Genomic DNA, 25,923 nt, shown 5'->3' with positions numbered 1-25,923 from the left:
CTCAAAAGACACGATAATATGAAGGCTAGCAAAACTAGCATTCAAGATCCCATTTTTTCTGATGACCAATATTGTTCTTTAGATACTCCCACTTACCAACAAGCCGTTCAAGACCTCTGTGAATTATGGAACGCAGATAAAGATGACTTGATTGCTTGGTCCCAATATTCTCACTCTTCCCCGTCTATTGTACATACTAGTTTTAGACCTAAATCTATTTTTAATCCTACTCAGTTCAAAGGCCCTTATTTAGCCACTTTTTATCAGGTAGTTTTTAAAGAACTTACTGACCTATGCTTACTAGAATCCTCTAGGCCTCATCATTCTGTCAATAATTTAATTCCCCAAGAACACACAGCATTAAAATCACTGAGCACTAACCCTAGTATTATAATCAAACCAGCTGACAAGGGAGGAGGAATAGTGCTGCAAAACAAATCTATTTTTTTGAGGCTAGACGCCTCCTTTCAGACGTTAACACCTACGAGCAATTAAGACCAGATCCCTTGGCTAAATTTATTGAGGAATCTAATTTAATAGTGACACATGCACAGGCCGAAAGTATATTCAGGAAATCAGAGGCAGCGTTCTTTCGTAAACCTTTTTTTCAAGTACTGTATTTGTATCATCTGCCGAAAATACATAAAGACATCAATAATCCACCGGGATGCCCTATAGTTGCTTCCATGGACAGTATTACCACAAGTTATTCGCTATGGATAGATCACTTCCTTCAACCGTTAGCACAGGCTCTCCCTTCCTATATTCGTGATGGCACACATTTGATAGAGCTACTACGCCCCTACACTTGGGAGTCCTCATACTTATGGGTATCCTTAGATGTATGCTCATTATATACCTCTATACCTCATAAAGATGGCCTTCGGGCCGTGGCCCAATTTCTTGACACCAATCCAACTCTCAATATACAAGTCGACTTTATCCTTCAGGCTACCAAGTTTTGCTTGGAGCATAATTATTTTCTGTTTGATGGTGATTATTTACAGAAACAAGGCACAGCTATGGGGGCCAATTTTGCCCCCAGCTATGCAAATTTGACAATGGGATTGTGGAAGACCAGGTGTATTTGGGCCGACAACCCATTTTCTGCAAACCAGGTCTTCTACGGTCGATATATTGATGATATCATCATCATTTGGGATGGCCCACCCAGTTCTGTCAAATAATTTGTTACCTATTGCAATGCCAATTATTTTGGTTTATAATTTACTTCAGTAATGGACCCTGAGTCCGTTTGTTTCCTGGACTTAGAAGTATTTCTTGCCAATAATTTAATTATTGCCAAAAACTATATGAAACCCACGTCGGGAAATTCATTTCTTCATTATTCTAGTTGTCACCATCCTAGGTGGGTCAACAATCTACCAAAAATCAATTTCATCGTCTGAGATACAATTGTACCAGATTGGATGACTACAAATCACAATGTACCACCCTGTAGAAAAAGTTTCTCGACAAAGGTTATCCCACCAACCTCATCGATGAAGCATGTTCTCTCTATCAAACAGAAAATCTACTCACCTCTAGAAAACAGAGTTCTGAGCCAGTCACTAGATATATTACACAATACCATGCGAGTCATAAGAAAATGGAAAATGTTTTCAAGAAACATTGGTCCATTCTTACTCAGGACCCCCATTTATGATGTTCCGTTGTAAAAAAGCCCTATGTCTTACTTGCTCCCACGTTATCCACAGTAAAAAAACTTTTATAGCCAATGGTAAGACTTTCACCTTTATCTCCTTTTACAACTGTTCTACAACATATGTAGTCTACTGTATATCTTGTCCGTGTGGGATGCTATATGTTTTCAGAACTAATAGGGCTCTGTGTGCCAAGTATGGGGAGCACCGACGAGCTGTCCAGGCAGGCAACCCACATTACAGTATTTCTCATCATTTTACTGTCCACCATCAGAGAGCGATAGCTGATCTTCAGGTATGGATCATCGAATCCATACTGAGAAATTCACACCAGCAGAAAGGTTCTACTATGATACCCTATGGCTTTAATGAGGAAATTGAAATCAATACAGTCATATAATAATTATTCCCTTATTAATTAATTATACAGGTATAATATTAGTTTTTTTAAATATTTTTTTATAATTGTTCATACATGTATATGTATATGTATATATATATATATATATATATATATATATATATATATATATACACATCACTTGCAGGTTTGGGGCCCTCTCCCCACTTCTTTTTTGCTCCTTCCCTTCTTTCACTTTTTTTTCCCTTGAGACTACACATTTCTCCTGTTGGGGGGTAAGTAAAAAGTTACGATCCAACTGCATACAGTTCCATCATATCAGAATAGGCACATGGTTGCGCATATAGATATGGCTGTGTGTAGGTGCCCATTTACACTTGTGACTGTAGGCATCTTGACTCTTATACAGTGGACCCACTGACATGTGTGAAAATAGCAACATGCCTTCTTTTTACTGTGATCATGATTAGCCCACCTCCCTATTTCCGCTCATTTCCCCTTATGTACTAGTATATACATATGTCCCACATTCCATGTTCCATTTGCGCCTTACGGTGATCTCTGTTTTGGTGTTAACATTAATTATCCAGATAAGAGATTTCCCTATGTGTGTGTATATATATATATATATATATATATATATATATATATATATATGTATGTATATATATATATATATATATATATATATATATATATATGTATATAATTTATATATAATTATACAAGGAGTACCCCATAAGGAAATACTGAGGGACTTTGTGGGCAACTAATAGACAAATAGGTAGAAAAAAATATATTCAAATTTATTAATATAAAATATGTGGTGCATAAGACACCAACAATAGTATGTATATAGAAAATGAACAAAATCACATGACAAGTATATAAAACAATGCAAATCCTTTAATATTGGGCCCAACGCGTTTCTGGACCTGTGTAGAGTCCTTTCTTCAGGGGAATTTCATAGGAGGTAGTACAGCTATATTGACATTCTATAATGAAACAAAGTCATACATCAGAATCACATTCACGGTGACTCTGATTGTGATTGTGATTCTGATGTATGACTTTGTTTCATTATAGAATGTAGGTAGTCAATATGGGAGGAGGCCCATTGGAAGGGGAAGTTGATACATAGGCCCAAAATTGACAAGAATCATGAAAGAATCTACTGCAAATTGTGATGGTTGGTCAGAGTCAAGAGGGCATCATCTGAGAAGAGATTAAGTTTATATCCATGGCCAGCATAAGGGATGCCTGAGGTATTTCGGTTGGCCCGTAGGGCCATCGCCAGGGGTTCTAGCACTAGGATGAAGAGATCTGGGGACAGAGGGAATCCACGTCTCGTGACCCTGAAAATTGAGAAGGGGATGAGAAAAACCCTGCATATTTCACCAAAGCAAAGGGACTCAAGTACAAAGCCTGAATCAAGACTAAGATGGCCTCTCCAAAGCCCCAGCAAGACAGTACCAATTGCAGGTACTTCATTGACAGGGAGTCAAAGGATTTGTAGAGGTCTAAAGAGAGCAGGAACCCAGGATATTTCAGCTGATGTAGATGATGTAAAAGGTGGACAGCTTTGCGAACATTGTCGCTGGCCTGTAGTCCGGGGACAAAACCAACTTGGTCTCTATGGACCAGGTGGCAAAAGTATTTATTGATACGCAGGCTTAAGATCTTCCCCAAGATTTTCAGGCTCTCATTTAAGAGGGAGATGGGTTGGAAGGCTTACAATTCCGAAGTGTTCTCTGACATTTTAGGGATCATGGAAATGTGCACTCTAAAATCGTCCGGGGAAGGCAGGGACCCATGGCATAAAAATAATTGGTTAGATGAGGAGCCAAAATTTCAGAGAACTTCTTGTAGTAAAGGCCAGAGAAACCATCTGGGCCGGGAGCTGAAGAAGGTTTCAAGGACTTGATAGTCCGAAGAATATCGGTCTCAGTGATGCTGGCATTAAGGGTGTCGTGTGCTACGTCGCATAATGCAAGGAGGCTCTGATTACGGAAAAATGCTTTTGCTTGGTCAAGGGGGAATAGGTCAGGCTTAGTAAAAAGCTTCAATAAAAAGTCCACAAAGGTTGACGTGATCTGCTGGGAGTTGGAGGTGTAGCCTCCTACAGGCAACTGTAGCCGAACCTGCCTATATGGTTTCCTAACCAAATTAAGCTTCCTGGCTAGCATGAGGCCAGGTTTGTCTGCGCAGGTATAGTATTTGTGTTTGGTCCAGCGCAAGGCCTTTTTGGCCACTGAAGTGGAAAGCAAGTCCAGTTCCATGGCCAGGGCCTCACAAGCCTTCCTGTGGGCTGTCGTGGGGTGTGCCTTCCAGCGCGTCTCAGTGTCGGCTAAGAGGAAATGTAGCTTTGAAAGGTGACGCTCCCGAGCCCACTTCCGCAGGGAGGCCAGCTGAATGATTTGGCCACGTACAGTGGCTTTATTGGCCTCCCACAAGGATATTGCCAAAGAGACAGAGATAAACATTATCTACAAAATACGTTTGGATTGAGGATTGAATGTGTCGGTATGTGGCCTGACACAAGGGGTTATGATCGAACCAGGGGAGGCAGGGATGGTTATCTTCTTCACCAGAGGGAGATGATGAAAGTGCATGCACACATGATCGATTGTATAAAAATTGTCTTGAGGGTTAGAAAAAGTGAAATAGTGAGTGGTCGGGTGGAGTTTCCTCCAGACATCGACCAAACCAAAGGTCTGCAAAAGGGAGCACATGAAGGTTTCTTGTGAGGAATCATGAGAAGGGGTTAAACCTTGTGCGTATCATCTGTCTAAGGCTGAGTTAAGGGTAACATTAGAGTCTCCCATAAGAATTAGGAGGCCTTTTGATGTTGCGAGAACACCATACAGAGCTGAGGAAAAAAAATTATGTTGAAACCTATTGGAGGTGTAGTAAGTGACAAGGGCAACCCCTTGATTCCACATGGTGCCCTGCAGATGCAGGTTTCTACCAGTGAGGTCAGCAATTTCCAGGGTACAGGTAAACGGGAGATTACACTGAAAGGTGATCAGGACTTGTTTTGGTGTAGAAAGAAACTTAGCAAACCTGGTCTTCTGAAAACAAAAAACTGAGATTTAAGGTGATGGAAACTTTGGACCGCATGAGGGGTAAGTTGAAGCCATAAATTTTGTGAGAGTATATTTTAAATTGGACGGTGGCCATGGTGCAGGAAAAATTCCCCACTGACAGTTTATTGTAAAAAAGAATGGCGTCATTAAAAAAAAATAAATTTAAAACTGTGTGGGGGTCCCCCAAAACTATACCAAGCCCTTCGAGTCTGGTACAGATTTAAGGTGTAACCCCACACCAAAAAAATTAAGAAAAAAAAAAACAGTGTGGGGTCCTCCCTAAAATCCCTACCAGACTCCCCCTATGTGAATGAGTAGGGGGTACATAGTACGCCTACTCATTCACCAAAAAAAGTAAGAGTAGTGCAAATAAAGACAGGAGCCAGTTTTGAAGAGTCAATTATTTAAAAAAAATTAAAAAATGATCCCCCAATGTCAATGTCAATCACGATGAACGCCGGCCACCAACCTGAAAAAAAAAAAGGGCGTCCGCACCCATTGCTGGCTCCTGCTGAATGACAGCTCCGCCGCCTCCCGCCACTAAATAAACTAACTGGTGGGGCCACTCGATGACGTCACTGGGTCAACCCACCCTTTGTGACGTCATTGACCGAGGCATGCTGGGCTGATGATATAATGAGGGGCCACTGCCCCTTAGTTTACTTAGCGTGGGGAAGTGGCGGAGCTTTCATTCAGCAGAAGCCAGCGTTGCGTGCAGACCTTTTTTTCTTTTCGGGTCAGCGACCAGTGTTCATTGTAATTGATGCTGAATCTATACCAGGGGACAATTTTTTAAAACTTTTATTTTGGCTCCTGTCTTTATTTACACTTTTTTTGGGTGAATAAGTAGAGGTACTATGTACCCTATTCTCATTCACATGGGGGGGGCGGGATCTGGGGGGCCTCCCTTGTTAAAGGCAACCCATGCTGTCTTTTTTTTTTTTTTTTTGGCGTGGGGTTTCCCTTAATATCCATACCAGACCTGGTATGGATTTGGGGGGACCCCCAAATAATTTTTTTTTCTCAAGCTTTCATTGCTAGCAATATTTTTGTTCACATTCAGCTGTCAAGGGGGAATACCGCTGACAGCTAATAAGTCATCTGTTGTTAGGGACACGGTGGCTGGCTTGCCAGCCCACTCCTTAATAACCAGTTTTTCACTGGTTGTTAAGGACGCCGGCAGCCACCGGCTGAGAAAAGAAAAAATAATGCTGGAAATCGGTGCTTAGCAGCAGTTAGTCTCATTTAGGAGCTTGTAGGAGTATTTTTTTCTGCCAGCAAATTGTTCCAAAAAATGCAAAAAAAGTGTTATTTTTCTGCTCCTATAAGCTGAAGCTTCAAAAATGCTTCTAGACTAAAATAGTGTGCAAGGACACATCAAATAACACTATTTTCTTTTCAGAAGCAGAGAAAAAATGCTCAAAAGCTGCTGCTAGGATCGTTTTTTTTTTAAACTAGTGTGCATGAAGCCTAAGAAAATGAAGAAAAAAGTCACATGGACTTAACCATATTGTTTATTGTCCCATTTACAAATTATTGGCAGTTTTATGGTGCGTGTGTATGGGGGGGGGGGGTGTTCTTTAAACACTTAAAGACCGCCCACTACATATATACTGTGGCAGGGCGGCTCTATTGCGCGAAACAACATACCTGTACCTATGTAAACAAGGCAGAGCCCTGTTCTGACAAGGAAGTACACAGAGATCTTCTGTTTCTTGTAAGCAGGAACATAGATCTTTGTGTTCTTTGATCGCCCATGATGTTAACCCCTTCCCTGCCAGTGTCATTTATGCAGTAACAGTGCATTTTTAGGACTGATTACTGTATTGGTGTCACTGGTCCCGCTAAAAATCGCTGATCGCCGCCATTACCAGTAAAAAACAATAAAAAAAAGAAAAGTCCATAAATCTATCCCATAGTTTGTAGACACTATAACTTTTGCAAAAACTAATCAATATACGCTTATTGTGATTTTTTACCAAAAATATGTTGAAGAATACATATTGGGCTAAATTGATGAAGAAATTAGATTTTTTACATTTTTTTGGATATGTATTATAGCAGAAAGTCAAAAATATTGTGTTTTTTTTTGTTTATAGCGCACAAAATAAAAACCGTAGAGCTGATCAAATACCAACAAAAGAAAGCTCTATTTGTGGGAAAAAAAGGCATCAATTTTATTTGGGTACAGCGTCGCATGACCGCACAATTGTCAGCTAAAATAATGCAGTGCCGTATCGCAAAAAATGGCCTGGTCATTACGGGGGTAAAACCTTCCTGGGGCTGGAGTGGTTAAATACCTTGTTGCTATAATTCCTTTACCTTAAAGCGGGGGTCCACCTATCTATCGTTTTGGTTTTTTTTAGTTCATTCACAAACTTTTCTTCTCAGCATTACATACTCACATATTATGTGTAATATGTCCGCCTGTGTCAGATTTCGTCGGAAAGAATAACTTATATTATTCACTGCAGGCGGTTTCCATTTTCATTGTGGGCATTTGAAGCCCACAAGCATTTATTTCCTGGATGTGGTGAATGCTGTGCTCCCAGCATTCACTGCTCGTTCCCGCACATGCTCAGTGGCATCCTGGGAAGCCTGAGACTAGCTCCCAGGAGTCTGGGAGAGGCTAGAAACACGCCTACTCCCACGGGAGGAGAACCAGGAAGTGCAAAGAAGAATAGAAAAATAAAAGGTAATTACGGCGATTTAAATTTTTTTAAACGGCATGTCAGCATCTAGGCAAGGAAGAGAATACATACAGATATTGTTCAAAATTTGGGTGGAACCCCGCTTTAAGATTTTTTTATTCTCTCTTTTTGGAATAATAAAGTGATCTGATTCAATATTGTTTTTATGATTCTTTAGTGACATCTTGTGGCGAAATTGGAAAACAACACATTCTCAGTAGACACTGACGCTGAAAGTGTCTGCTCAAAAATGTCTCTGATATTCTCTGTTACTCTGGCTGGAGTTGGCCTAAACAGCATAGCTACTTGCTTGGTTTAATTTTATCTCCATAATATACCCTTATAATCATATGTTTAGAATGAGGATAATTATATTTTTTTTTTGTTGTTGTTGTTTATCCCACCAGCTGGCTCTATTTGGTGAACCCAAATCGTATATTGGTGATATATCAGGAAAATATTACAAATCCAGGAGTAATAGCATTACGCCTTACTGTTTTGCATTAATAAATGGTTTGACCAAGTGTTTTTACCTCCACCCCTCAACTGCAAGTGAAAACGAGCCCTTAGTCTTACTAAAGAGATTTAAACATTTAGGGAGAGATTTACTAAATCTGTAAAACTGGAGAGTGCAAAATCTGTTGTAGCTCTGCATAGAAACCAATCAGCTTCCAGGTTTTATTGTCAAAGCTTAATTGAACAATCTGAAGTTGGAAGCTGATTGGCTACCATGAACAGCTGCACCAGGTTCTGAGTGCTCCAGTTTTAGTAACCCCCCCCCCCCCTTTAGTAGCCTGAAAATGTTTGTATTATTATATCAAAATCTAAATTGCTAAACCTAAATATGGACAAAACACAATGGCAGCTTACAGCAGAACTCTAGGTATGATTTTATTGTATAGTTACATTGGTCCAGCTTGGACCAATATAAGCAGGCATATCTCATAACTGACCGATCACTGTGGAAACTGGCAATCACTGTAGTAACTGCCATGATTACAGTGATAGCAGCATCTTCCGGGTCCTGTGCTGAGCCACTTCTGTTTAGTAACCACAAGGGGTGCTCTCGGAAACTTCAGCTACCACCTCGTCTGGGGCTTCTGAATCTCCCCAGCCTTCTCCATCCTGTCCAGAGTTGGTAAAGATCTCCTGAAGCACCCTGGTGATCAACAGTAGTGAAGAGGAGCGTCCTACCTCTCCCGAGGCTGTCATCTCTTTGCTGTGGGTACCCGAGGAAGTAGTGGCTCCAGCATCCACCTCCAAGAAGGTCTGTCCCCCGAAGTTCCCTCACATCCTGATGATGCACACCTCCAGCGAGGGATGATTCCCATGGGCCGGAAGCTAACCCGATTATCTCTGCTTCAAAGGTATTTCGATCACTATGTGTGTCACATACCTGGTCGCAGGCCGGAGTGCTGAGAGGGCTCCCCTTGTGGCTGAGTGCAGAGCACCCCTGAAGATGGTACAGGAAATGCAGTGCCCAAAGAAGCACAGGTTGCCAGCTGTAGTAGTCATCGGATGGTGATCAGCTCTTCAGACTACAAGCAGGAACAGGAACAAGGAGGATGCACTGTAGGGCAGGTGTCCTTTAGTAAGTCCCAGGCGTAGTGGAGCAAACAGGAAACAGTACTGGAAGCCAGGCCAGGGGTCATGCACGGTGGATCAGTCAGGAGCAAAGGCAGATAACAGGAACTAGAACACGTTGGGGTAATACACAGGTGGACATGTAGCAGCAGAGTCGGTGAGCCAAGCCAGGGGTCAGATCCAGGAATCAGGATAAGAAAGGTCAGAGGCAAGCTGGGTTGGTAACAGGGAATCCAAGATCAGAACACACAGAGGCACAGGAACATGGGGGGCTGACGATCCTCCAGAAATTTAGTGAGCAGAGCAGCAGACTTTTAGAGGCCAGTGGGCAGCAGCATCCGTCACCTTATGCGCATGCCACTGTGTAACCTCATTAGCCGATTCGCGCCGCCACCAATTCTCCACGGGAGTGCGCCGGATGCGGCCATGTCCAGTTTTAGCAATATTGCCAGTTCTCCTTTGGCTATTCTCCTGACAATGTGTTTGACAAATACGGGTACAGGTTCCCCTATGTGCCGAGGAACTGTTCAAACTGTTCAGACAGCTTGAGGAGGAGCACTCAACGATATATAGCAGAGCTGTCTGGGAAAAGCTCCGTGTTCCAAGGCACCTCCAGGAATTTGGGTGTCAAAATGAATTTATAGAGTCCTGGTTTCATCAAATATACAAGGAATGGAATCTGGGTAGGCATATATATATATGTATATATATATACATATATATATGGACAGAGTGTTTCTGGAAGACACTAATTAACAAGGCAATGCCTTTTTATAAAGACACTTACAAAAATAGAGGCTACCCCAAAAAGTTTGAGAAGGTGTGGCTTAGTTGGATTTCTGATATATCCACACTTACATGAGGCTGTACTGGTTGTACATGGGCCTCAGGGTTGCTGATAGAAATCGTGGGGCCCCGTACAGACTACCTGACAGGGCCCCCCTCCAAGAAAATATTAAAGCTATATTTCGCTAAAAATACAATAAAACTATTAGCAGACACAAATACAACATAACTCATAGAATTCCTGCCAAATCTAAAAGATAAAACTGAGTTAATAAATAAAAATGAAGGCGAGATGAAAAAAATATACAGGGTGTGGGATCAGAGGGAGAGAAACAAAGTTAGGCTCTATACACACTGGGCTTAAAAAAAACTCCAATTCACCTAGCAGAAAAAAAATACTCATAAAGAGCATTTTTTGTACAAAGTTTAGACAAGTTTAGGAGAGTTTTACATTTTTTTCTGCCAGTAATCTCCAATCAGAGACGCAAACCAGAAGGTTTTTTTTTTCCTGCCTCTAAACGCTGAACTCAAAATACGCCTGTAAACATCCTAATGTGCATGGACACATAGGATAACATTGAGTTGCTTCTACAGACAGAACACAAAACTCCTGTAGAAGCCATGAATTTTAAGTCAGTGTGCATGGAGCCTAAGTTAGAGAGATAAACTCAGGAGCTGAAATAACCTTAAAAACCAGTGCTGAGAGGAGAGGAGGGGGCCCACACAGGGAGGGGGATTAGTGAAGGACGACTGTCTCTTTCTTAGCAGATAAAAGCTGGCAGCGGGGAAAGGGGAGGAGAGCAGCTTTCATCTACTGGAGAAAAAGAAACACAATTGTCGCCTGTCACTAATCCCCCTCCCTGTGTGGGCCCCCCTATGTTATAGGCCTGTACACCAGGGCTGGTGGTCCCCCCCTATCAACGGCCCTGATGGACCTAGTTGGTTAGCCCCATTGAAAGATGGGGATGATCTCCGGGACTTGGGGGCGTGACCGGATGGACGGGTCTGTAGTGGCAGTATGGCGTGAGAGCAAGGACGCTGTGTATTCCCCTCCCTCCTTGGCTCCCTCGGCTAGACCTGGAGACATAGCGGTGACACAGCGGTGAGAGCGATGTGAATAGATGCCTCACCCTCACGCTGGTGGACAGAACTCGCCCCTCCCCGATCATTACCAGCTACATTGGGCGGCTGAGAGAGCTGAAGAACTCCGGGAGTGAAGTCACATCATACACGCTGGTGAGAGGTATATGTTGAGCGGCGGGAGCGTGGCGAGTGCTGGCTGTGTCTGGAAGTCACCGCTCACTCGTTCCCCACTAGACAAAGTTCTGGAGGCCTTTCAAAGGGGCTATAGGCATTGGTGCACTTGTACTCTATAAACTACAAACGGGCTGTGCATGGGGCTAGTGTGCTGCTGTGTGGACTCTGGCTTTTTCCAGCTCTGAGACCTGGATCTGCGGGGATGGATTCTGGGCGCCCCCAAGTGTTTGCAAGAGGTTAATGCCTGGGAGTTTAAACTGTCCATCAGCTATTCAACATCTTATTTGCCAAAATATCTGATATTCTTGTCAGCCATAAGGCTTATATGTGTAAAGAATAGCTGGAATATTCTGTAAGAATAGCTGGAATATTGCTTGCGCTAAGCCCACTCATGCCATATTTTTTCCTAGAGGTTATTTCAGCTACTCTAGAGGTCATTGCATTTAGGATACAAAATAAGGTAGTACTGAGTATTATCAGGGAGGCGGACTTTTTAGGCTAAGAAACAGTGGAGAAGATATAGCAGTATAAAAAATATGATTTATTGAAAAATAAAAATATCTAAAAAAATGACAATTGTAACATATAGCATCTATGATTATAGTGCTGTGAGCCCTTGTATGTCTACGCGTTTCACCGTTAGGCTTCCTCAGGACACGGCCAAGGTTCACAGATGAGACAGAGAAGGGAATATGACTCTCTGTCTTAAATTGGAATGCAAAATCATGCTAGTCACGGTAGCATGAGAAAGTTCAATCAGCAGTAAGAAAGTATATTAGATATAGCTAAATATCTCAGCAGGGGCATGTAAACAATATTCCTAATTAAGGGAGCAGCCATTAGAGGGAGGAGGGCCAACACCGGATGCACCACTTAAATCCTGGATTTAGTATCAGCAATGCTGAAGGCTCAATACAATCCCATCGCTGCATATTCAGGATACAAATAATCCAGCGTGCCCCTGGGAGACAGCAATACACTGCACGTGTATCCCCTGCTGTGACCCCCCCCCCAAAGAAGGGGTCACAATCTAAAACACAACACGGGGGTACTTCAGATAGGAGAAGCCAGGGTCAGACCCAGACCCAGACGCAGCCATCTGTTGCAGCATCAATGGCTCAGTCAAACAAAACAAATAGCAATAAAGGCCAGGGGCCGAGTGCTCAGAATGTAAATTGTACCATCCCAGTGGCGGAATTATCAGGGTCGCACCAGTCGCATTTGCGACTGGGCCCCTGAGTTCTGCCACTGTGGGGGGGCCCGCCGCCGCCCAGGAGATAGTCATTTACCTGGAGTCCCGATCGTCCCGCCCATCCTCTCCTGCTGCTCCGCCCATCCTCCACGTCCATCCTCTGCTCCCTCACTCACGGGGACAGTCCCCGCCCATCGTCTCTATCCCCGCCCGCTCATCCTCTCTGCCCGCACAGTCCCCGCCCATCGTCTCTATCCCCGCCCGCTCCGCTCATCTTCTCTGCCCGCACAGTCCCTGCCCATCGTCTCTATCCCCAGCCCGCTCCGCTCATCATCTCTGCCCGCACAGTCCCCGCCCATCGTCTCTATCCCTGCCCGCTCATCTTCTCTGCCCGCACAGTCCCCGCCCATCGTCTCTATCCCTGCCCGCTCATCTTCTCTGCCCGCACAGTCCCCGCCCATCTGTCTCAATCCCCGCTCCGCTCATCTTCTCCGGCTCTGCCCATCTTCTGTCACACCTGCACTCACGGGCACAGTCCCCGCCCGCTCCGCCTTCACTCACAGGCCCCGCCTTCACTCACAGGCCCCGCCCATCCTCTCTGCTCACCCAAGCAAGACAGAGCAAGGAGGGGGACCAAGTGATCTGCAAGTGAGTGGCACCCATCCTTCAATATCAACACTACTGCCACTGATACCCCCCCCCCCCACACACCAACACTTCTGCCACTGATACCCCCCCCCCCACACCAACACTACTGCCACTGATACCCCCCCCCACACCAACACTACTGCCACTGATACCCCCCCCCCACACCAACACTACTGCCCACTAATACCCCCCCCACACCAACACTACTGCCACTGATACCCCCCCCCACACCAACACTACTGCCACTGATACCCCCCCCCACACCAACACTACTGCCACTGATACCCCCCCCCACCAACACTACTGCCACTGATACCCCCCCACACCAACACTACTGCCACTGATACCCCCCCCCACACCCCAACACTACTGCCACTGATACCCCCCCCACCCCAACACTACTGCCACTGATACCCCCCCCCACCAACACTACTGCCACTGATACCCCCCACACCAACACTACTGCCACTGATACCCCCCCCACACCCCAACACTACTGCCACTGATACCCCCCCCCACCCCAACACTACTGCCACTGATACCCCCCCCCCACCCCAACACTATTGCCACTGATACCCCCCCCCACACCAACACTATTGCCACTGATACCCCCCCACACCACCACTACTGCCACTGATCCCATCCCCCCTCATCGCTGTCACTCATCCCATCCCCCCCATCATTGCCACTCATCCCATCCTCCGCCACTGATCCTATCCCTCCCCAACCACCACTGTTGCCACTCATCTCAGGGGCGTAACTACAGGGGTAACAATTGCGATAGCGCACATGTTGCCCCTGAACACCTGGATGTGGGGGGGGGCATTTAGAGGAAAAATCCCCTCAATTTTTCTCCTGCACCCACTAAAAGTCTGCTTCTCCTCCTCTCCCTCTGATAGGCATTAAGTGGTTGCAGGAGGAAAATGGGGGGGGGGGGGGGGATTTGTTCCCCCTCCTATCCAGGTCCTGCTGCCCCCCGCAATTAGTGGGAAGGGCCCTGGCTGGAGGTCAGGGGGGGCCCTCCATGGTTTCTTGCACCAGGGCCCTGAAGGTTCTAGTTACACCACTGTACCATCCGACTCTATCCTGCCCCCAGAGAAAGAGACAACCTTAATGGACGTGTTTATGGCAGTAAGTGTATCCAATAGCTCGCTTAAAGAACTTTGTGAACAGATGAAGGGAGTGAAAGAAGACTTGATACTGGTCAGACAGAATCTGCAAAAAAACTGCAGAAAGAACAGCAGCCTGGAAGGAAGGGTTAGCCTGTTAGAAGACAATATGTCTCCACTAGTTAAAGAAATGAAAAAGATGAAGGAACAGATAACCAAGCAGGCCTCCAAACTGGATGAAATGGAGAACAGAAGTCGAAGGGATAATGTGGGACTGGTGGGTCTGCCTGAAAAAAGTGAGGGTGTTAATCCTATGACATTCCTAGAAAATTGGCTGATGGAACTTTTTGGAAAAGAGTCATTTTCAACTACGTTTCGATAATAAGAGCACGCAGAATCCCCTTTAGGGCCCCTCCAGCTGAGGGATACCCTAGACCTCTACTCATGAAGTTTCTTAACTATCAGGATAAAGTGATGGTGTTGCGAAAAACAAGGGATGCAGGAAATATCTTTTTTAACGGTGTTAAAATATCGTTTTACTCTGATTTCTCGCCGGACCTGCAGAGGCGTAGAGCGGAGTTTATACAGTTTAAGCGTACCCTACAAAAATTTAAGCTGCCCTATGCCCTTCTCTACCCAGCAAGGCTACGTGTAACAGCACTGGGGGGAACCCAGTTTTTTGAATCCCCAGCTGGAGTGGAGAAGTGGCTGGAGGAAAACAAAGAGAAATTTTTAGATATTCTGTAGAGGGGCGGGAGAGGTGCAATATGTATAGGATATATTAGGATATCAGGAGATATCATTGTTGTTGTTTTATTTATTTATTTATTTTGGGGGGGGGGGTTGTTAAACACAGTTGTTGTATGTGGAGTAGTAGATGGGAATGAAATGTGGGAGTAAATGTGTGATACTGGTAGTTTGGGAACCGGTCACTTCAAACCCCCTGGGGGTTTACCTAGATAGGTCGGGGGGGCGGGAGGGAGTTGGGGTAGGGGTTGGGGATAGAAGAGGGGAGGGATATTTAAGCTGGGAGGGGGGGAGGGATGAAAGGGGGGTATGGGAGAGGGGGGAGGGGGGTGGTAGTATTGGTAAAGTATTCACAGTAAGTTGATATACCATTGGAAATCACCTAGGTTGGAATCAGGAATACACACAAAGTTACGTTTGTAGGAAAATGGCACTTAAGCTACACATGAAAGTGTTCTTCATTAGGGATGAGCTTCGTGTTCGAGTCGAACCCATGTTCAACTCGAACATCGTCTGTTCGCCCATTCGCCGAATTGCAAACGATATGGGCCGTTCGCGGCAAATTCGTGTGGCGCGTCATGGCCCATAATTCACTGCGGCATCGCAGTGCATTGCTGGCTGATGATTGGCCAAGCATGCACTATGACGCGCATGCTTGGCCAATCACAGCGCCGCCTGAACAGAGAGCCGTAATTGGCCTAAGCCAAGGAGGCTTAGGCCAATTATGGCTCAGGGGATTTAGTACACACCCCACACTATATAAGGCCGCCTGCACGGCGGCCCTGTGTAGTGTGTGTTTCGGCGTTCATTTAGAGAGAGAGAGAGAGACAGACAGTGACATTTGATTTGAGTTAGATAGATTAGGCAGAACAGTCAGTCAGTTAGCTGCACTTACAGTGTATTGTGTGTGTGTATATATATATATATGCATCCCAGGTGTTGCGCATATATATATACACACACACACACACTGTATTCAGTTTAGCTAGATACGTTCTTGTTATCTTCCTACTGACAGGCAGGCTTGTCTTGTTACAGTATTTACAGCTACCTGAAGAAAATTACTGGTGTTCTTTTGATCCTATTAGTACCACAGTCAGGCAGCTAGACTATTTACAGTTAGTGCAGTGCGTCCTGCTCACAGTGTTCAGCTAAAACTACAAGTTAGTGGGGTGCGTCCTGCTCACAGTGTTCAGCTAAACCTATAAGTTAGTGCGGTGCGTCCTGCTCACAGTGTTCAGCTAAACCTACAAGTTAGTGGGGTGCGTCCTGCTCATAGTGTTCAGCTAAACCTACAAGTTAGTGGGGTGCGTCCTGATCAGTGTTCAGCTAAACCTACAAGTTAGTGTGGTGCGTCCACCTCAGTGTTCAGCTAAACCTACAAGTTAGTGGGGTACGTCCTGCTCACAGTGTTTAGCTAAACCTACAAGTTAGTGGGGTGCGTCCTGCTCACAGTGTTCAGCTAGATCCGTTCCTGTTATCTTCTTACTGACAGGCAGGCTTGTCTTGTTACAGTATATACAGCTACCTGAAGAAATTTACTGGTGTTTTTTTGATCCTATTAGTACCACAGTCAGGCAGCTAGACTATTTACAGTTAGTGCAGTGTGTCCTGCTCACAGTGTTCAGCTAAACCTACAAGTTAGTGGGGTGCGTCCACCTCACAGTGTTCAGCTAAACCTACAAGTTAGTGCAGTGCGTCCTGCTCACAGTGTTCAGCTAGATCCGTTCCTGTTATCTTCTTACTGACAGGCAGGCTTGTCTTGTTACAGTATATACAGCTACCTGAAGAAAATTACTGGTGTTCTTTTGATCCTATTAGTACCACAGTCAGGCAGCTAGACTATTTACAGTTAGTGCAGTGCGTCCTGCTCAGTGTTCAGCTAAACCTACAAGTTAGTGGGGTGCGTCCTGCTCACAGTGTTCAGCTAAACCTACAAGTTAGTGGGGTGCGTCCTGTTCACAGTGTTCAGCTAAACCTACAAGTTAGTGGGGTGCGTCCACCTCACAGTGTTCAGCTAAAGCTACCTGTAGAAGGTTGGTGGTGTTTTCATACTACAGGCAGGCAGTTGATTTTGCTAGCTGCAATATCAGTACATTTTTTTTATATATATATATATATATATATATATATATATATATATATATATATATATATATATATATATATATATATATATATATATATATATATATATATATATATATATATATATATATATGAGGTAGACAGTCACAAGCCAATAAGAGAGGGCTCTGTGTCTAGTGCTGGTCGTGGAGACGGTGCATCCTCATCAGCACGTGGCCGTGGGACACGCTTGGCCTTTTTTTCGGCAGCTGGCCGTGTTGAGCCGCAACATGCGGAAGACTTGGTCGAGTGGATAACCAAGCCCTCCTCATCCTCTCTCACCCATGCCCAGGGTACTTTGTCTGGCAAAGCAGCGGCCTCTTCCCTCGGCTCAATGTCATCAGTGACTCCTTCCCTAGCCCCACCATGTCCTCCTGAGGAGTCCCTCGAACTGTTTGACCACAGTGTTGGGTACATGCTCCAGGAGGATGCCCAGCGTTTGGAAGGCTCTGATGATGATACTGAGCTCGATGAAGGCAGTAACATGAGCACGGAGAGAGGGGGTGCCCAAGAAGGACAGCAATCTGGCAGTCATGCTCCCTCTGCTGCAGCATACTGCCAGGTTTGCTCCAGTGATGAGGAGGGAGGGGATGATGAGGTCACTGACTCAACGTGGGTGCCTGATAGGAGAGAGGAGGAGGAGGCGGCACATCACCAACGAGGCAGGATGCCCTCCAGGGGCCAGCCTAAGGGCAGCACATTGACTGCATCACACCCCAAAGCTCCACATGTGCAGGGCGCTGCAGTCTCTGCACGTTATTCAAAAAGTTCTTTGGTGTGGGCCTTTTTTGAGACGAGTGCATCAGATCGCACCGCTGCTATTTGCAACATATGTCTCAAGCGTATCTCGCGTGGCCAAAACATCTCCCGCTTGGGTACCACATGCTTGACCAGACATATGTTGACCTGCCATGCAGTTCGTTGGCAAGCGTATCTAAAAGACCCACACCAAAGAACAAAGAGGACCTCTCCTTGCTCCTCATCAGCTGAGATTTCCAACCCCACTATACCTTCAGTCCTCTCTGAGACCTGCACTGAGAGGAATGAAGGTGTAGAATTAGGTGTGTCACAGCCAAGTACTTGTGGGCAATCTGCTTTTGGTACACCGACGTCAGATTGTACCAGGCAAATTTCCCTGCCCCAGCTGCTGCACCACCGAAAGAAGTTTTTTTGCACAAAGTTGTCACTAAATGATATATTGCTCACACAGGCCATGGGCATATGTGGAATTGCACCCCAAAATACATTTAGCTGCTTCTCCTGAGTATGGGGATACCACATGTGTGGGACTTTTTGGGAGCCTAGCCGCGTACGGGACCCCGAAAACCAATCTCTGCCTTCAGGGTTTCTAAGGGTGTAAATTTTTGATTTCACTCTTCACTGCCTATCACAGTTTCGGAGGCCATGGAATGCCTAGGTGGCACAAACCCCCCCCAAATGACTCCATTTTGGAAAGTAGACACCCCAAGCTATTTGCTGAGAGGCATGGTGAGTATTTTGCAGCTCTCATTTGTTTTTGAAAATGAAGAAAGACAAGAAAAAACATTTTTTTTTCTTTTTTCAATTTTCAAAACTTTGCGACAAAAAGTGAGGTTTGCAAAATACTCACTATACCTCTCAGCAAATAGCTTGGGGTGTCTACTTTCCAAAATAGGGTCATTTGGGGGGGGTTTGTGCCACCTGGGCATTCCATTGCCTCCAAAAACTGTGATAGGCAGTGAAGAGTGAAATCAAAAATTTACGCCCTTAGAAAGCCTGAAGGCGGTGCTTGGTTTTCAGGGTCCCGTACATGGCTAGGCTCCCAAAAAGTCTCACACATGTGGTATCCCCATACTCAGGAGAAGCAACAGAATGTATTTTGGGGTGTAATTTCACATATTCCCATGGCATGTTTGAGCAATATATCATTTAGTGACAACTTTGTGCAAAAAAAAAAAAAAAAAAATTGTCTCTTTCCCGCAACTTGTGTCACAATATAAAATATTCCATGGACTCGACATGCCTCTCAGCAAATAGCTTGGGGTGTCAACTTTCCAAAATGGGGTCATTTGGGGGGGGGGGGGGGTTTGAACTGTCCTGGCATTTTATGCACAACATTTAGAAGCTTATGTCACACATCACCCACTCTTCTAACCACTTGAAGACAAAGCCCTTTCTGACACTTTTTTTTACATGAAAAAAATATTTATTTTTTGCAAGAAAATTACTTTGAACCCTCCAAACATTATATATTTTTTTAAAGCAAATGCCCTGCAGATTAAAATGGTGGCTGTTTCATTTTTTTTTTCACACAGTATTTGCGCAGCGATTTTTCAAACGCATTTTTTTGGGAAAAAACACACTTTTTAAAATTTGAATGCAATAAAACACACTATATTGCCCAAATGTTTGATATAAAAAAGATGATCTTAGGCCGAGTACATGGATACCAAACATGACATGCTTTAAAATTGCGCACAAACGTGCAGTGGCGACAAACTAAATACATTTTTAAAAGCCTTTAAAAGCCTTTACAGGTTACCACTTTAGATTTACAGAGGAGGTCTACTGCTAAAATGACTGCCCTCGATCTGACCTTCGTGGTGATACCTCACATGCATGGTGCAATTGCTGTTTACATTTGACGCCAAACCAACGCTTGCATTCGCCTTAGCGCGAGAGCAGGGGGGGACAGGGGTGCTTTTTTTTTTTTTTTTTTTTTCTTTATTATTTTTTTGCTTTTTTATCTTATTTTTAAACTGTTCCTTTCATTTTTTTTTTTTTTTTTAATCATTTTTATTGTTATCTCAGGGAATGTAAATATCCCCTATGATAGCAATAGGTAGTGACAGGTACTCTTTTTTTTTTTGAAAAAATTGGGGTCTTTTAGACCTTAGATCTCTCCTCTGCCCTCAAAGCATCTGACCACACCAAGATTGGTGTGATAAAATGCTTTCCCAATTTCCCAATGGAGCTGTTTACATCCGGCGAAATCTAAGTCATGAAATGCTCGTAGCTTCCGGTTTCTTAGGCCATAGAGATGTTTGGAGCCACTCTGGTCTCTGCTCAGCTCTATGGTCAGCTGGCTGAATCACCGGCTGCATTCTCAGGTTCCCTGTTGAGACAGGAGAGCCAGAGAAAAACACGGAAGACGGTGGGGGGGCATTCCCTCCCACTGCTTGTAAAAGCAGTCTAGAGGCTAATTAGCCGCTAGGATTGCTTTTACATGAAAGCCGACTGCTGGCTGAAAAGAATGATACCAAGATGATACCTAAACCTGCAGGCATCATTCTGGTATAACCACTCAAAGTCGTGAATGGCGTACCTGAAGACATAAAAATGGTTAACAATAAAACACAGTAAACGGTAAAGTATAAAAAATTGCATACCTGAAAAGCAAACGTAATAAAACATAATAACAATAAAATATTGCAGAATAGAATACAGTAAAAAAGAGCAGAACAATAGAGAGAGAGAGAGAGAACAATAAAACGACAACTATTTTTTTTTTTTTTTTTACACTTTTTTTTGTAACTAACTTTTATAACTGTAACCGGTTCCAGGTTCGGGTCTCTCAAAATGCGATGGCATCTTGGGAGACCCTGTGAAAGTGTGCCTAGTCTGTGCAATGCTGTACACTACGCTAATACTCAACTAGTGTATGGTAGCGTTCAAAACATTCACCAATGCAAAGAACAGGATTGTCAGGACAGGAGGGACAATAATAGCGGGTGTCACGCCTATATCCGCGCTTGCTGCAGACACAACATCTTTTTTGGGGGGTTCGTTGGGTAGGGGTACTCGGGAGGACATAAAGAAAATGCCTCTCATGCAGCCGACTGCATTTGGTTGGAGATGTGAATGGGGGAAGTACGGGCGCTGCAGAAGTGGTGGGTTCCCAATTAGGATTGGCGAATGCAGCAGGAAGGGCATTATGGGCACGACGGGCCTGTTTGTCTTCTTCTTGGTGGCAACGGGACACTACTTGTGCTTGCCACCTCACCAGCTTGAACTGCACTTATGGGACTCGCCACATCACCAAGTGTTACTGCAGTGCTGGTTTGACTACGACCGGGGTGTACTAGGCCGCTGGTGCTTGCCAGTTCACCAAAACGCTACCAAAAAAACTGTTAGCGATCGCAGGGATCAGGCCTGACTCTGCAAACGCTGCAGTTATGCGTTTAGTGTTTTGTAAGTGACAGTGATCGATCGATACTGCACTTGGGTGGGCTGGACTGGGCCGGGCGGAAGGGCAAAACGCAGGTGCTAGCAGGTATCTGGGCTGATCCCGCTAACACTGTTTTTGGGAACCCTAAACTGCTGGGGACGCTAGTATAGATCTGATCGGATCAGATATTGATCCGTTCAGATACTACACCACTAAGGGAGGTGTACGGTGCGTGCGTGGGTGTTAGCGGTACTGGCGCTAATCTGACGCTGCCTGGGGCTGGTGCTTGCCAGTTCACCAAAACGCTACTAAAAAAACTGTTAGCGATCGCAGGGATCAGGCCTGACTCTGCGAACGCTGCAGTTATGCATTTAGTGTTTTGTAAGTGACAGTGATCGAGCGATACTGCACTTGGGTGGGCTGGGCCGGGCGGAGGGGCAAAACGCAGGTGCTAGCAGGTATCTGGGCTGATCCCGCTAACACTGCGTTTTTGGGAACCCTAAACTGCTGGGGACGCTAGTACAGATCTGATCGGATCAGATATTGATCCGTTCAGATACTATACCACTAAGGGAGGCGTATGCTGCGTGCGTGAGTGTTAGCGGTACTGGCGCTAATCTGACGCTGCCTGGGGCGACGCATATCAGCGCCGGGCGATCAGGGGGCTAAACCTTTATTCGGTAATAAACGGCGGGTGCCCTGACACTATAAAAAATAAACGAACTAACCAGCGTCACCCGTAACAGTTATACGGTGATCAGTGGTGAAAGGGTTAACTAGGGGGCAATCAAGGGGTTAAAACCTTTATTAGGAAGTATTTGGGGGTCCCTGTCGCTATAAAATGCTGACGGCAAACCTAAATATTTACCTCCCTAACTAGCGTCACCAGCGACACTAATACAGCGATCAGAAAAATGATCGCTTAGCGACACTGGCGACGGGGGGTGATCAAGGGGTTAAAACTTTATTGGGGGGGGTTAGGGGGGTATCCTAGACCTAAACGGGGCTAACAGTAACTGTCCCACCACACTAACTGTCACAAACTGACACCATGCAGTAATCAGAAAAAAAAAAAAAACTGCTTGTCAGTGTGATGGGGGGGGGGGGATCGGGGGTGTAATGTATGCCTGGCGTGTTCTACTGTATGTGTGTGTTTGTGTAACTCACATTCCAGTCTCCTCTCCTCGGCGCCGGAACGGAAAATGCCGAGCCGAGGAGAGATAACATAATTTCCTTTGCCTCTGTGTACAATACAGAGGCAGGGAAGTGATCCCATTGGCCAGAAACGATCGCGAGGGGGGGGCACGAATGGATGGCCTCCCCCTCACCACCGATCGCCGGGGAGGATTTGCCAACCGCCGCAGGCACCGGGGGGGGTCCGATTGGACCCCCACCCGCGGGCAGGCAAGGACGTACCTGTAAGTCCTTTTGCCTGCCCGTGCCGCTCTGCCGACGTACATCGTCGTGCGGCGGTCGTCAAGTGGTTAATATCACATTTTATTGTATTTAATGTTTGATAATATATTGTATTTCTTTCCTCATTCCCTAATTAACATGATTGGAATATGCTGTGAATATCCCCTTTGTCCTCATGCATGCTGGATTTTTATGTAATTATTAATTTGCTCCTTCATACATATTTGCCTCCACTTACCTCCCCAGCATGGTCTACAGGCCCTATATTCACCTCATGTAGTCACTTAACAATGTATTTTATCAGCTCCATAGTAGTGCTTTACCCCAAACACCCCCTAAAATGTTTTAAAATGTGATCGGTGCTTTAAATTCAGGCAGAGTACCAGAGGCTTTTTTTTTGTGGGTCCCCAAATCATTTTTAACCCTCCCTCCCCCCAACTGCTAAGTCAGCTGATAACAATTCTCTATCCTCAATCATCTATCTGCTGACTTTGCCAAACCCATAGACACTATACCCATCTCTTTTGTGGTCAGATTTATGGATGAATTCCCCAAAGCATGTAGTGCAAGGGCCTGCCTGTATACTTTCAAATGGTACTGTTTAAAGTTTTTGTATCCTATTGTTATCTTGATAGGTAATAGCAGAATGTCCAAATGTGTATTTATATCTTTGTATTATGACACTTCTTACCTGTCCAGTGGTCTGCCAATAGTGTAGCTAAGGAGGGGCTGTTCAAAGTAATACCCATTATTTAGGCATTCATCTCTCAATGAAGTGGAGAGGGTTACCTGTCCAAGAGCTCACCCCCCTATAATGTTAGGCCCATGAGAGGGGGTGGGGGAGGGGGAATCTGATAGGTGTACCTTATACTTTGGTGTTTAAAAATTCCCATTAATAAATGTTATCTTGATGTTGGCCAAGAATGTTTGTGTCTAATCTGCTTTCCATGTTTTAATGTGCAAAAAGACTATTTTTTTTTCCTCCACAGTTTCCTTCCACGCCACAGAAATGGCAGACTGTGGCCTCCCACTTTGCCCAGCGGTGGGGCTTTCCTAACTGCGGAGGGGCAATTGGTGGGAAACACGTCCACATCGTCCCACCACCCAACTCGGGGTCATACTATTATAATTATAAAGGGTTCAATAGTATTGTGATGTTGGCGGTGGTGTCGGCTAATTATGAGTTCTTGTATGTGGACGTGGGGAAGAATGGCCGGATGTCCGATGGTGGAGTCATCGCCCAGACGGAGTTTTACAGGCATCTCCAGAATGGCAGCTTGGACTTGCCACCTCCAGAAGACAATGTGGAAGGACTCCCATTCGTCTTCGTTGCGGATGAACCCTTTGCGCTGGGGGACCACCTTATGCGGCCATTCCCGATGAGGACCCTCACCCCGGACCAGAGGGTTTTTAATTACCGGCTGGCCAGAGCCAGAAGAGTGGTGGAGAACACATTTGGAATCATGGCCAGCCGTTTACGCCTATTTCTTACACCCATCCATATGGCAGAGTATAAACTGAATCATATAATCCTGGCGTGCTGTCTTCTACATAACTTTTTACGGCAACATTCTGCCAACTATGCTGGCTCAGTTGGGCCTGAGGCCGGAATTATAAATGAAACAACCCTGACGGCGCTTGAAAGTGGCTGTCCTGGCTTGCCCTCCCTGAATGCCCGTGATGTCCGGCTAAGATACCTTGAGTTCTTTGCGGGTAGGGGGGCCATCAATATGCCAGACAATTTGTGAAACCTTGATCAAATAAAAAAAAAATTAAGCAAATCTTTGGTGACATTTACTGCTTGTGTTTGTTTTAGCTGACCCTGACCGAAATGTGGTGAGTCCTGAAAATGTTGTGATTGTGTATCCTTATACAAAGCACTGTTGGGTGTTATTTACTAAAGGCAAATACACTTTGCACTATAAGTGCACTTGAAAATGCACTGAAACTGCACTTGTAGTGCAAAGTGGATTTGCCCTTAGGAAATAACACCCATTGTCACAGAAAGCAGCAATTACATCACCACAAAAGTGTTGTAGCGTTGAGACAATAATCCACACATTCTTGATTAACAATCTTTTTAATACCTGCACAATAACATGTGCATTTAGAAAAGGTTTTTAAAACAAACCAACATGTTTGTTGTATAACAATTTTTGGGGTGGCATTATCAAAAATAGAAATGTCCATTTAAGATAAAACAGGCATGTTTCAAAACAACAAGAAAGACACAAATCTTGAACTTACAAAGTTCACATTAGGTAAAACTTGAAGACAATATCAGACATGAGTATTTAGGAACTGTGTTTGATATTGCGTTCATATGGGGTGAAGTCACCCCAAGAAAAGCCAAATTTTGAAGATGCACACCAATTTACAAATGTCAACATGTGCTAGCTGTCATCACGGGGGATCAAGGGACGTGTTTTGGGGGAGCAACACCATCCTCTCAGCTACTTTATTATTGAGGAAGCGGTTGCACCCCCAAAACGCGTCCATTGATCTCCCGTGATGGCAGATAGCACATATTGACACACTGTGTGCATCCTCAAAATTTGGCTTTTCTAAAAATCGCTAAAAAATTTTTTACGTTGTAGCACACAAAAAAACAAAGGGATTTGGAGGGGTTTTAAACTCTCCCCAAAACATCAATGATGTTCTTATTTTTTTGAATAACATCATTGATGTTTTTCTTGAGGTTTTCCAGTGCAACATTACACCCCATGATCTCCCCGATCAGGATCTGTGCACTTTCCGAGGTGAAATGCCCTGGATCCACAACATCACGATCACCTAAAAAAAGAGAAACCCCAAAAAAAACAGGTATTATAAATATGCCGGCATCCATCTCTTACCTGAGCCTGTGGTCGCAGACACTCACCTGTTGTGGTGCCTATTTCCACCACGTCTTCCTCCTCCCGTTCTGCTTGTTCTGGGTTGATTTCCCCTTCTTCCCGAGGTGGGGGGTCTGTGGTCTCCTCGGATGAGGGGTGTCCTCCGAGTCTTTTCTCCCCTATGTAAAACAAAAATGGTATACTTAGCACGCAGATATTTGATGGCAGAACTATAAAGATGAAACAATACTTGGAAGTGGGGTGCAATTGTCTAT

Source organism: Aquarana catesbeiana, linkage group LG07, assembly GCF_042186555.1.
Source record: "Aquarana catesbeiana isolate 2022-GZ linkage group LG07, ASM4218655v1, whole genome shotgun sequence".
Classification (NCBI taxonomy): Eukaryota; Metazoa; Chordata; class Amphibia; order Anura; family Ranidae; genus Aquarana; species Aquarana catesbeiana.
Note: the sequence above shows the minus strand (reverse complement) of the source record.